This window comes from Pogona vitticeps, chromosome ZW-PAR (genome assembly GCF_051106095.1).
Source record: "Pogona vitticeps strain Pit_001003342236 chromosome ZW-PAR, PviZW2.1, whole genome shotgun sequence".
NCBI classification, from domain to species: Eukaryota; Metazoa; Chordata; class Lepidosauria; order Squamata; family Agamidae; genus Pogona; species Pogona vitticeps.
Genome location: NC_135800.1, coordinates 11,354,956 through 11,359,930, shown reverse-complemented (window position 1 = coordinate 11,359,930; position 4,975 = coordinate 11,354,956). Strand labels below are relative to the sequence as shown.

The 4,975-nt window shown below is 40.0% G+C and overlaps 1 long non-coding RNA gene across 1 annotated transcript; it reads left to right on the top strand.

The window, feature by feature from the left end:
• Window positions 1-365: 365 nt before the first annotated feature.
• Window positions 366-4,391, top strand: LOC140707447 (uncharacterized). Its single transcript, XR_013539674.1, has 2 exons — window positions 366-1,939; window positions 2,837-4,391. It is a non-coding gene; the product is annotated as an uncharacterized LOC140707447 (long non-coding RNA).
• Window positions 4,392-4,975: the final 584 nt, after the last annotated feature.

Genomic DNA, 4,975 nt, shown 5'->3' with positions numbered 1-4,975 from the left:
CAAAGGGACAGAGGCTCTTCCCAAATGCTCATCTGTCCAACAGTCAGTCCCTAGTGACTGGAGCAGGGGTCTCCTGCCACAAAAGGAAGGACTCATTTGCCCTAAGCAAATGAAAATTAATCTTGCATCAGCCACTGATGGTCTTCAAAAATCAGAGATAGCCAAAACAGGGAAAAAAGCTGACTGCTTGCATCCTTTCTGGGCAGGTCTGGATGCACCAGCCACATTGCTGATGGGGTCACATTACAGCAGAGAGAAATGGGATTCAGGGCAGCCCCCAGGGCAGCCCCCAGGGGATTTGCGAGAGTTATTTCAGGTCATGTTTGCAAGGGAAGCTTGCTGTGTGTCTTCTGTGCAGGTCTCATGGTTGCTAAATGCAGTTTGCTATATCTCCGAGTAAATGATTGCTTGTGTCAGGAACTGTTTATGTTCTTTTCTGTGGAATGCTGTCGTTAAGGAGCGCTTTCTTCTGTCTTATCAGCTGGCCAGATATTAAAGGGTAATAGGTTTAAAGGGTAATAAGTATTGAATTTCAGAGAAACAATTCTTAGTTTAAAGCTCAGAAAATCCAAAAGCTTTGTCCCTATTTCTTACAGTAATAAGAGGCAAAATAAATTCAACAGATGTAAAAGTTTTTTTGAGATTACTGTCAAAGAGCCATTATTGCATAGGGTTAAATTTGCTTTGAGTCTATGGCTGTTCAAGTCTGTATACTGTAGGACTGTGTTATGGTCACAGCTCCATGATGACACCTAAGCATTTTTACAGGTAATTTTTTGTTATGAGGCCAGTCATTCATCAACAGGTAATTTAATTAGTGACCCAGCAGTAAAAATACTGGGACATGTATGGAAGCTAGTATTCACTTCATAATTATTATAACATGAAAGCATTGTTCCTCTATCATACCTTGCATTGCTTAGTAGTTTCCTAAATATCTCAGCGTGATGGGTCTAATCTCATCCACGGATACAGTGCAACCTGCTAGGACATAAAGTCTGTATTGTTTTCCCTGCTCTGTGAAGTAGAAAACTCTAGGTCATAGCCTGGCGTAAATCCCAGACTTCTTATCAGCGATTCTGGGCGCTCTGCAGGAGAATGCTATTCATCTCGGACAGTCTAAGAGAAAATCATTTGTTAACACTTACCTCCTGCAAAATGCTTGTGCAGCCTCAGCATAAAAATTTTGCATCTTTAACACATCTATTGCATGTCAGTTTTAGCATTGTATACACATGATCTATCAACAACTTCATCTGCAAGCTGTGACCAATCTTAGCTATACCACGGCTGTCAATTACAGTTCTCTTCTTCATCCCTAACTAGAAGGATAGGATTACAATTAGTGAAAGATGCACTTATCAGACACTCCTTTGAACTTGTACTCCTGCGTTAAAGCAGTTACAGATTTGTGTTGCCAAAGCTTGTTCCAGATAGTGCCGTAATCAACTTTTGCTAATTTTTTTGTTGTCTGCAGGTAATGTTGAATTCTCCAAAGGACAAGCGCCTGCTTCTCTGTGTTTTCTGTCAATTAACCATTTGTTTTCTTCCCAGCATCTTGTATTCTCTTCACAGACAGTTCATCTTCTCAAGGTTTTGTTACGTGACAGCTTTTGAATTTTTTTCTATGACTTTAATTGTTACTTGCTTTAAGACATGTGATCCAACACTGTATTTGAATATCTTGTGTGTTCAATAAGGAATCACCCTGAAGCATAGGATTTCTTTTTAAGTCTACAGAGCAAGAAATTGTGGAAAGCGCACATTTAACATTTAATTCTTCAGATATTTCTATGCAACAGTTCTGTGTACCTTAACATTTTCTGCCTTTTTCCTTGTAGCAGTCTGCTGTGTTCATGCACTCCTAGCAATGGAAACAAGGTGATGCTTATGACTCACTGATTGCGCAGAGATGGATTTTGCAATGGTTCTGCTGATGGTAAAACATAGAGCTTATTAGCTGATTCTGGTTATGTATCTTTCCATATTTAGGTCCTATAGGGGTATATAAGCTAAGCCCAGTAGATAGGTTGAAGAAATGCTGTAGTGTTTATACATAGCTGTTCCCAAACCACACTCATGTTTTTGTGTTTAAAGCTTTAAGGAGTTATACTATATGTGACAATGTTTGAATACCTCCCTAATTAGAACATTCCACATTGGGAGATATCTATCTAAATTTTCTTTTCATACCAGCTAACTGTACAATTACAAGATCAGGTTTTATCTGTGTTCACATGTTTCTGAAAGATCCAAGTTTACAGGACTGCAAACAACAACTTAAAGAGCAAAGTTGGCTGCTGCTATCTTAGTCTTTCTTAATTCACTAGACAAGAATTCAATCTCATTGTAAATAGTCTTTAATATTGCTAATCAAATTGAACTTACGTATCTATCTCAATCCACATGGTTTAGAGCCAAATCACTTATGGCCTATGGATACTTTTGGTATTAAGTCAGCCTTAGCACAATTAAAAGAAAAGGGGGAATTATCCCTGGACCATCCCTAGGCCTGGGTCTCAAGGATGGGTCTCATGAATAAAGAATCCATGGTCTCATGTATAAAGAATTCACTCTTGCATGAATTCTTTTCACTTCCTTCTAAGAAGCATTTCAATAGTTACTGCATTAATAATTGTTCATACTCAAAGTTTTAAAGGTCTCCTTATCTATATATCATCATTCTTTACAGTCACAGACCTACAAAGTCCAATAAAGACCTACAAAGTCCAATAAAGGCTTCCACATTCATTTAACGTTCATCAATGCTTTGTCCTGTATCTTTTTATTAAATCCTTTGTTTCTTTTCTTCCAAACTAACCACTTGTGTTCATAGACACTCTAGGTGTCCAACCCTTAGTTCGCTATCGGAAGCCTCCAGGTCCGGGTTGGCTGATTACGTGGCGGTTGACATTCCAGACGGTCCTTTGAGGGTGCCAGCTCGGTGCGACCACCTCATGTTGTGGCCTCGACATCTGACCACTCCAATCCCAGACTTCAGCTCACACCAGAACAGTCCCAGGATGACACCAAGGGAACAGGGATGGCAACAGCAGGAGCCTGTCGCCACCTGTGACATGGGGGACTCTTAAGAACTTATTGGCACAGGCCGCAGGACTTTTAGAAGCCATTCAGGCAGAGCCATCACCTGAGAATTACATGGCGGCCTTTGTCACTGCATTGAATTTTAATTCCTATGTAACTGAATTTTAATTACTATGTAACCATTTTTAATATGTATTATTTGTATCTTTCTACTTACACTGTATGCACTGCTTTTGTACAATCGCTTGCAATAAGTACTTGTCTTGTTCCAGTCTGTAAAGCCCCTGGCAATATTGGTACTGACTCAGGCTTAAGTAAATTCATGAATGAGTCACTGATACAATATTCCTCTCTACCGAATTGGGGACCTATTCAACAACAGCTGCCTGCAGAAGCATTTCAGGTACTTACACCTCATGTTGCTAACACAGTCAATAACACGTGTGCCCGCATAATAAACTGTACCCAAGCAAAGGTTCCTGGGGGGTTCTGAACCCTGGCAATCCCCAATGGAATTGTACCAGAAACATCACTCATATTACAATATAATCTTATACTCAAAAGCTGAATATTCTGCTCTTATTTTAAGCTTTGTAGGCTTACCAGCTATGGTAAAAGTAAATGCTCGCAACACTGCACGAATTGCCTGCTTATTAGCAAAAACCATTAACACTACTTCCACTGCTATCAGTTTATTGGCAACTGAACAGCAGGAACTGCGACAAGCCATTTTGGACAATCGGGCTGCTATTGATTATCTATTATTACAACAGCATCTGGGCTGTGAAGCCATAAAGGAAATGTGTTGCTTTAATCTAACAGACAACAGTAATAGAATTCAACAACAGATCAACACTCTAAAAAGTTATGCAGCCTCTGTCAAAGAGCAAATCGGTCCAGCGTGGTGGGATGCTCTCTGGAGCTGGTTACCTGTGGGCTGGATTCGAAAGGTAGTGCAATGGCTAATCATGTCTGGGTTCATTTTAATTGCCTTTTGCTGCTTCTTGCAATGCCTGCCAAATTTACTCAATCTTTTCATGTCTTCATGCTCCAAAACAAAACCATTATCACCTCGACAGGTTTATTATCAACGGCTAAAGAAAAGGGGGAGATGTGACCTCGTCTAAGATCGCTGGCAAACCACGTCTGGAAAGGTCATGTTGATCCTGATTCAGTAGCCAGAAAACAATTAGATCATCTTGCCTTTATCTGGAGCCAAGGCCTTGCATGAAGACAAAACATTGGTAACGCACCTGCTCGTTAGCATTGCTTACTAGCTGTAGTATTGTTTACTTTGTACTATAAAATAAACCTCTCACTTGGGTGAGAGAGAGCTTTTGGTTCATGACTCTTGTCTCCGTGTCTTGATTGCTGGATCCTGGGCTAGGATCCCTCATCAGAAAACCACGGGCTGTTTGGTTTGCCTCGCAATAACATTTGATAATTTCTCAATTTTGCATTTACACCAGGCATAGTCAATCAATATTATAAAAACATTGACTGGAATTATATAGCAGATGCAAGTCTTAATCAAAGACCTTAAATATCAACACATTATTCCTCATATTGCTTTTTTTAATTTCTTCCTCTGATGTGATTTCTGAGATTTGCAACTGCTTACAGTACTGTATGTAATTTCTTGATATTGTTCCCAAAGCCTCAATGACTGCGGGGACCACTGAAGTGTGCTTTTTCCAGATGCAAGATGGCCAGGTCTCTGTACTTGATTAGTTTTTCCAATTCTTTATTTTCAACTCTGGCATCCCTGGAATTGCAATGTCAATTATCCAGACCTTTCTTCGGTCTATCACTACTCTGTCTGGTGTGTTATGTTCAAGGTGTCTGTCCGTTTGAATCCAGAAATCCCACAAGATCTTGACTTCCTCATTTTTGACACCTTCTCTACCTGATGCTCCCATGGGTTTTTGGA